Raw genomic sequence first — 9,111 nt, 5'->3', positions numbered from 1 at the left:
TCCCCCGGTGTGATATTTGTCTGGATGATATTCTCCAAAACGTTTTCGTCCACCTCCAATGACGGGACATTTAATTTCGACAAAAAGGTTGATCGGCAGGTTTCTCGTTTAGTAATTTCAGGTCCCCTTGATTCCAAGCGGATCCAATATCTGGGTTAATTGCACTGTTGCAAATAGCGGTTATAAACGAACAATTGCTTGCACCGCTCAATTTTGTAGTGCGTGCTAGACCAGATGGAGTAATGTGTTGCATTGAGCAAGCATGCGAGAAACTGATTGAACGTACATTTGTTCTTGCATAGTCAAAAATTGCATATATATATATATATATATATATATATATATATATATATATATATATATATATATATATATATATATATATATATATATATATATATATATATATAAAGGGCATCTCATTTTATAAAACTGCATGGGTGCACTTGCAGCTCTATCTTGCATACCGAAAAAAACTTTAAGGGGTGCATAAGCTGCTATTATGTGCTGAGGTAATTTGCTGTGCATTTATTTATTTATTTACAAGAATAGCGTCCAGTGTCCACAATATACGTGGCTATCACAGAGTATTTATACACAGCTTCTCGACAGGCCAGAATGCCATAGATAAACATCCATGTCGAAAAATATCAATGTTGACGAATTTACTTTGCTTAATGGTAATCGTAATTCCATCTATGCTTCAAGAGCATGGGCCTTCAATCTTTGCCCTCAACACGCTTTGGGGGGCTGTTCTCCTTTTGAGAATACTTCCCCATTGGAACAATACACAAAACGTTTTCACTATTCACAAATCCGACCATTAGCATGCTGTCCGTCGCAAGGTTGTCTATATGCCGTTGATATGAAGACACGTAGCCAGCATATTATCGAAAGCGTTCGTTACACGCGATCGAGGGCGATGACTGCGAGAGAGCTCGCTGAAAGAAGCAGGTATTAGGTATTTTGTGGAATTAGTAGAATGCAGGTTTTACAGGTTTGATTTAACAAATAGGGTATTACTGCGTGATTACCGCGGCGGAAGACCGATTATATGCACTTCGTACTAATGTCGTACGCACTGAGTTTCGTAGCGAGACTGGAAACGGTACGCTCCCTGTAACATGCGTCACTCGCAGGACGGATGAAATATTCAGAGGCAACTCGTCGCGTATCTTAACCTGTTCGTCGGGTAACTCATGTCCACGCTGCGGTGCACAGTCTGTGGCCGCGCGCCCGCGATGGTTTTTATACCATAAAACTACCGACGGTGTCCAAAACGGATCAAGAGCTTTGGCTTTTTCACCAGATAAGATGTGATTGGTGGAGATGAAAAAATGATGTGCTCGATGTGCCAGTAACGCCGGAAGCGCTCCACGAACTTTCGAATTCAGAGGTAGTCCTAGTGCATCCTTGTGGCCCACCTGAAACGATCATTGCTGCAGTAAGATCAAAGCAGAGATAAGTTAAAGGTCATTGCGATCTCCGGTTAGTGGTCTGGACCTGGTATACTATACGAGGTTTGATCCCCACGGTGCTCGCCCTTCCCGCCAGGGTGAGAGGCTGACAACGTCATATAGCCCCAGCGCCTGACTGCATCATAGAGCACAGTGACACGCCTGTAATCTCCGGAAGCAAAGATAGGGATGGCTTGGGTTGCATTTTACGCAAAACCGAGCGGCGTTGACCACTGCAAGTAACGCCAGGGTCGTGCACCGAGCGCCCAACAATGATAACTGATACAAATCATGTAGCGTACTTTTGAGCGCGCGCACTCGCATATCTAAGTTACAAAAAAGTCGACGCCAGGTGTTGCAGCGTCCTTAGACCGCGCAGCGTTGGCTCTGCGGTCAAAAGCAAGTCCGTGGCCAAACGATGGACAAAAATGGTGACGCATCTGAAAGAAATAACTTTGAATGCTTAAGGGCACCAAATCGTGCCGTTACAGATATTCCGTGCGTATATGTCACCCGTGCGGTTTTTACACTCGTATATCATATATAAGATAATGACGTATAAGTATTTACAGTACTGCCAAGCCGTTCAGGAATCTGTTGGTGGCACTGGAAAGTAAGGCAAAATCTCCATTGTAAATGACCATTGTAAAACCATTGTCCATTGTAAAACAATGTTTCTGAACGTCTGTCAACAAAAGAAATTGTCCAGTTCGAAGGTAACACTGGGTACATATCTTTTTTACAAGTTGAAGTGTGTTTTGTGGGCAGATTAACAGTTAGGCAACGCGGAAAATTGAGGTTTTACCTTACTTTCCTGTGCCACCAACAGATTCTTGAACGACTTTGCAGTGCTGTGCTTATAGGTTATTATGATAAATGTAAAAACCGTACGGGTGAAATATATGCCAGGAAGATCTATAAAGTTACGATTTGGTGCCCCTAAGCATTCAAAGCTATTTCTTTCACATGCGTCACCATTTTCGTCCATGGTTTAGCCACGGCCGGGTTTTGGCCGCAGAGCCGACGCTGCGCGGTCGAAGGACACTGCAACACCTGGCGTCGACTTTTTTATAACTTAGATATGCGAGCGCACTGCTCAAAAGCACGCTACATGATTTGTACCAGTTGTCAATTCTGACTGAATGTTGAACATATCCAGGCGAACATGACTTGACCATATTAATGCTAATAATAAGCCATTTTTCATGTTCAATCTACATTCGCGAAATCCTTACTATCTCTGCACAACCAGGATAAAAAATTCTGACCAAATTTTTGAGTTCTTTCAGATTAAAAGAGTTCACTGGATCATTTTTAACTGAACGGCCTCGGCGCTTTATTTCATGCAGTCGTTTAACGGATGATTTTGTCGGTTTATTTACTGTACACCTGAGAGAGAATTGATATCGTGGTAGCATCTTGCCTGTTTTCCAATTAGAGAAGGTGCTGAAGAGAGAGAGAGAGAGAGAGAGAGAGAGAGAGAGAGAGAGAGAGAGAGAGAGAGAGAGAGAGAGAGAGAGAGAGAGAGAGAGAGAGAGAGAGAGAGAGAGAGAGAGAGAGAGAGAGAGGAGAGAGAGAGAGATATAGAGAGAGAGAGAGAGAGAGAGGAGAAGAGAGAGAGAGAGATAGAGAGAGAGAGATAGAGAGAGAGAGAGAGAGAGAGAGAGAGAGAGATAGAGAGAGAGAGAGAGAGATAGCAAGAAGAATCTCGAGGATAGATCTCTCTTCGCTCTTCTCATCTCTCTCTATCTATCGCTCTCTCGCTCCTCTCTCTCTCTCTCTCTCTCTCGACTCTACTCTCTTCTCTCTCTCCTCGCTCTCTATCTCCTCCCTCTCACTCTCTAGACTCTGGAGAGAGAGAAGAGAGAGACACACACACACACACACACACAACACACACACACACACAGAGGAAAAGAGAGAGAGAGAGGTATATATGCTCATGTATATATTAAAAGAAGTTTTCCTAAAAAACAAATGAGCCATGCCTGCCGATTTTGGGAGGATCCTTTTACTATCAGGGTGCCCTTTGTCAACGCTTGGCCTTCCCCCCCCCCCCCCCCGTTGCCAATGTTCTGGCTGCGCCCATTCCTGTGTTTCTGTTTTTTTGGACTGGCAGCTGAACCACTACGCAACCGGCACCACGTCAAGATATCATTAGTTACATTAGTCTCATATCATTAACGGCAAAGTGACACTATCTAAACGGCAGCTTCTTCTGACCTCCCTTGGTTATAGCTTTGGAGACACTTTTTACGGCCTCGAATGCTTCTTATCAAGGCAGTTGAAGAACTTCAGGTTCAATAGCAAAGTTTCCTTGCCTTTACGATTTTATCAACGGCTTATTTCCATACTCACTTTTGAGTTGAGCCTTTTCAATGCCTTCGTCTGCGATCTTTGCTTAGATAAACCACATAATGCAAAGTGCTGCAGGATTGTCACCTTTGTCAGTGTAGCCAACAAAGGCACAGTTTGCATGGCTGGTCATACAGCAAATGCTTTGCGTCAATTGTCGCACTGTCCTATCGTCTGCGTTCGCTTCGAATAACTGAGATGGGACAGCGCACTTACTTCTATCTCTCCTGTTTCATGCGAAGCACATGCCGTTCTGCACTGGTTGGTTACCGTTAGTGAGTAGCTTTTTTGAAAGATTGATATGTTTTGTGGGTACTGTGCATCATTATACCGATAATATATGTTCTAAGAACCACACAACATATATGATGTCACCGTAAGGACAACTCCCTACGAGAAGGCAAACAACAAGGGGACTGGAAGTATAGGCTGTACTTGCTGTCCCCCGGTGCGACAGAATATAACAGGTACAGACCACTGACGTGAGGGCACAGAGATATTTAGCTTACCTCTGTTTCGATTATGTTCTGTTACGACCGCAGCGAGAGTCGTTTCAGGTGCACCACAAGGATGCGCGGTTACATAAGGACACCCCTGAATTCGAATGTTCGTGGAGCGTTTGCCCCATTGCTGGCACATGGAGCACGTCAGCTTTCCATCTCCATCAAGCACGTCTTCCTTGGTGAACCACAGTGCGTTTGGGGTTTTCCAGGCGCATAGAACCTTAATATCCAGAACCTTCACATGCATGATCTCTAACTTGCTCGGACAGGTCACTCGACACCTCCGATCAAATGAGGTCAAGTCACGCTTTTGTCGTCTATGCATACCTTCGAGAGCCAGCAAGTAAGGAGGTGCACAGACCATGCTACCTCTGTTGGCAGTATGGTCACACCCGCATGCCTGTTACAGATGGAGAGATTGGGGTGAAGAATCGTTCCTTAACATTAGCACACCATCGTTGATAGTACCCGTATGGTACTTCGGTACGATGCGGGAGACATTTGGTACCTCCCGCATGGTCTAGTGGCTAGGATACACGGCTCTCACCCGTGAGGCCCGGGTTCGATTCCCGGTGCGGGAACATATTACTCTAAGTTTGTTACCTGTTTCCCGGGCACCTTAAGTCCACGATGCGGTGCTCAGTCTGCGGCCACGCGTCCGCGGTGATCGATGGGTTCCGGGGCATGAGCCCGCCGACCGCGTCTAAGGCAGACCACGTGCAATTGCGGGATCTTTCACCAAGACAGATGTATTTGTTGGAGATGAAAAGCTCACCTGCTCCATGGGCTAGCACGCCGGAAGCGTTCCAAGAACTCCCGGATTGAGGGGTGCCTTTGCGCATCCGTACATCCCTGTGGCACACCTGAAACTATTCTCGCTGGAAAAAAATCAAAACAGAGGCAAAGGTTGTTGTCACATCCTGCTGAACAGGGTGAGTATAAAAACAGCATGACAATAGGTACAATCTGTTAGGCGTGACTAACCATTCTGGTGTGTCACACTCGGGTCATTATACGACCCCCACCCCTTACAACGCGACACCCCAAATGCATATATATATATATATATATATATATATATATATATATATATATATATATATAGATATATATAGATACATATATATATATATATACATATATATATATACATATATAAAGTGTTGTATAGGGGTTGGAGTTATATATATATATATATATATATATATATATATATATGTATAACCCCAACCCCTATACAACACTTTTTGAGACAGTGGTATGAGTATAATGACACCTGGGTGCTGAGGTCAGCCTATTTGAGTCAGACTGACTGAGTCTAGCTTATTAGAATGCGTCCGGCCAATGCCTGTGAACCGTGCACGGTGTTCTTCGAAGTGGCTTATGTCTAATCTTGTGCTGCCCTAAACGTCATAACTGTAGCGGGTTATTCATACCTGGCATTTTCATGCTCACCTGTAGTCACGCCAGGTGATCGCCTTTGAACTTGCTTATTTTACCGCAAGCAGTTTGTTTCTGCCTTGCCGTACCGATGTATCACTACGACGACATGATATATATATATATATATATATATATATAGATGCATATATATATATATATATATATGCATATATATATATATATATATATATATATATATATATATATATATATATATGTATATACATATATATATGCATATATATATATATATATACATATATACTCCTCGATCATTGCGAACGCGTTGCCGCAGACTGCGCACCGCATCGTGGACTTAAGGTGCCTGACAAACAGGTAAGAAACTTGGGGTAAGACGTTCCCGCACCGGGAATCGAACCCGGGCCCCACGGGTGAGAGCCGTGTATCCTAGCCACTAGACCATGCGGGAGGCAATAAACTTCGATACGGGCCCTACCATCAACGATATGCTAATGATAAGGAACGATTCTTCACCCTAATCCTTCAACTTGTAGCCAGTCACGCGGGCGTGACCACTCCATCTCCATGCTGTCAACGGAGATAGCATAATCCGAACACCTCCTCACTCGCTTGCTCTCGCTTCAGCGTCTAGTTTGCGTACCCGCCAGAGGGTGCGCAGATGCGGGAAAAACGTGCCTTGACCCCGTTTGTTTAGAAGTATCAAGCCATCTTTCCGAGTAAATTAGAGATCATGCATATGAAAGCTCTGGATGTTAAGGTTCTATGCGCCTGGGAAACCATAGACGCACGGTGATCCATCAAGGAAGATGTGTTTGATGGAGATGAAAAGCTGACGTCCTCTGTATGTCAGCAACGGTGCAAACGCTCCACGAGCTTTAAAATTCAGCGGTGTTCTTGCTCATCCACTGGTTCTTGTCGCGCACCTGAAACGATTGTCTCTGCAGTATTATCAAAACAGAGGTAAGCCAAATATCTCTGTGCCCCCCCCCCCCCCCTCGTCAGTTGTCTGGACACATTATACTCTTTCGTACAGAAGGACCGCAAGTACAACCTGTACTTCCAGTCCCCCTGTAGTTTGCCTTCCCGCACGGAGTTGTCACTACGGCGACACAATACATATTGTGTGGTCCGTTAGAACGCATGTTATTCGTGTTAAGATGTACAGTACCCACAAAACTTATCAGTATTTCAAAAAAAGCAAATCACTTACGGCAACCAACCAGTGCCTCCTTGACAAAAGGAGAGTAGGAAATGATCGGCAGACCATGGGGAGAGAGAAGGTATTGCCCCGCTAGGGGCACTCAACACGCGCCCGATTGGCGGACCCCCAAACTTGACGTCCAATAGGAAGGGTAACTTAACTCCCTAAATTTCCTCCAGAAATAGTTTGTGTGTGCTTCATGGCAGCCGTACCAAATTTGAAACAACGGCAGTCACACGAACAGCTGATTGCTTTGTTTCAGAGTAGATATATCTCAGTAGGTCACTGACCTGAAGAAGGCAAAGTCAGGCCACTGCTGTCCACGGAGGCAATTCTTGAGAAATCGCTTCATCCAACAGAGAGTCTGACGAACTTATACAGCCGTGAGACGGTTTCTTGGACAGCTGAATAAGTGTCATTATGCTTAAGACTATATCTACCAAGCTTGAGTCAAGGTAAAAGGTCAGGCCACAATCAAAACCATTCCTTGCTTTATTGGAAAACTTTACTTAGAGAATAGCATTCGACGCTCATTTCGGGTTCCTTAATCACAAGAACGTCAACAGATTCCTTAATCTAGCTTTATTAATGTCATGGTAGGTCACTGGCATAAAATGACCTCGATCAACCTTTGGCTTTGAGGATCATGTTGTTAATCCAGTTCATGCAGCTGATGGTAAATTCAGGTACCATGCAGATTGTGACGGCTTTTTATCACTTGGACTTTCTAAAGGTTAATAAGGCCACAGTCCTCACATGAACACGAGGGTCCCCTTGTATACAACAACTTGTATAGGACAAGTTGCGACGGCTTTTCATCTCTTGGACTTCCTAAAGGTTAATAAGGTCACCTTTCTGATATGAACACGAGGGTCCCCTTGTATACAGTAAAGGTTAAAGCTAGTTGCGAGAGAAGGTCTGCGACTATTCCGGGTGCGAATCTCGGGTTTGACCCTGCTTGACATGTTTTGACCAAAGGTCATAGCCCAGGGATATAGGGAGTGCTTATCGTCGAATGCATTCCCGTCTCATTACGGAGGAGGCCGCAGGCCTGACGAGGGCGCAAGTCAGCCGCAGAGCACGAGGCAATTGGACCGGTCTTATCATTCCATTCAATTCACCGGATCGGATGTGGTTTGGATCGGTGAATACGTTTGATGTGCGGATTTTGTTTGAACTTTCAGGTTTGATCCCCACAAAAATGTTGAGTCCACTATTAACGTAATCATAGTTGCTTGAAGACTTTTATCACAACCCTCCTTTAAGAAGAACATGCCCTAAAAACAAATGGGCCACATAGGCAATTTTTTTCGGGGTGGGTGGGTGGGTCTTTTTACTATCAGGGAACTGTTTCTTAATGTTCTATCCCTCTTTGACAAGGTTCTGGCCGCGCCCTTGCCCGTGCCCCTGGTTTTCCGAACTCGTAGCTGATCCACTACACAACCAATACCCGTCAAAATATCATTAGCTACATTAGTCTCATATCTAAATCGGCAAAGCGACACTATCTGACAGCTCCTTTGGACCTCCTTGGTACGCACGCCTTAAGGTGATGCCATATATTTAGAGATGATCTGTTTATCGCTTCGAATGCTTGTTATAAAAGCAGCTGGGGAACACCAGGCTTAGTTGCCAAGTCTGCTAACATTAACGGCCTTATCATCGTTTTTTTTCTATCTTGACATTTAGGTTGTACCGTTTCGATGTCTTTATCCTCGATCTTTGCTTACATAAGAAACATAATGCAAACTGCTGCAGAATTGCCACCTTTTTCAGTGTAACCAACAAATGCGCTTTTTGCACGCTGGTCATACAGCAATTGCTATATATATATATATATATATATATATATATATATATATGCAATTTTTGACTATGCAAGAACAAACGTACGTTCAGTCAGTTTCTCGCATGCTTGCTCAATGCGAAATATTGCTCCATCTGGTCTAGCACGCACTACAAAATTGAGCGGTGCAAGCAATTGTTCGTTTATAACCGCTATTTGAACAATGCAACTGACCCAGATATTGGATCCGCTTGAAATCAAAGGGACCTGAAATTACTAAACGGAAGACCTGCCATCAACCTTTTTGTCGAAATGAAATGTCTCGTCATTGAAGGTGGACGAAAACGTTTTGGAGGAATATCATCCAGACAAATATCACACCGG

At 44.1% G+C, this 9,111-nt stretch overlaps 2 non-coding genes across 2 annotated transcripts; one reads left to right on the top strand and one right to left on the bottom strand.

The window, feature by feature from the left end:
• The first annotated feature begins 4,824 nt into the window (after positions 1-4,824).
• Positions 4,825-4,896, top strand: TRNAE-CUC (transfer RNA glutamic acid (anticodon CUC)). Its single transcript has one exon. It is a non-coding gene; the product is annotated as a tRNA-Glu (tRNA).
• Positions 4,897-6,116: 1,220 nt separating this feature from the next.
• TRNAE-CUC (transfer RNA glutamic acid (anticodon CUC)) lies at positions 6,117-6,188 on the bottom strand. The gene has a single exon. It is a non-coding gene; the product is annotated as a tRNA-Glu (tRNA).
• Positions 6,189-9,111: the final 2,923 nt, after the last annotated feature.

Source organism: Pollicipes pollicipes, unplaced genomic scaffold, assembly GCF_011947565.3.
Source record: "Pollicipes pollicipes isolate AB1234 unplaced genomic scaffold, Ppol_2.1 Scaffold_4002;HRSCAF=4701_pilon_pilon_pilon, whole genome shotgun sequence".
NCBI classification, from domain to species: Eukaryota; Metazoa; Arthropoda; class Thecostraca; order Pollicipedomorpha; family Pollicipedidae; genus Pollicipes; species Pollicipes pollicipes.
Note: the sequence above shows the minus strand (reverse complement) of the source record. Positions and strands in the feature narration are given on the sequence as shown.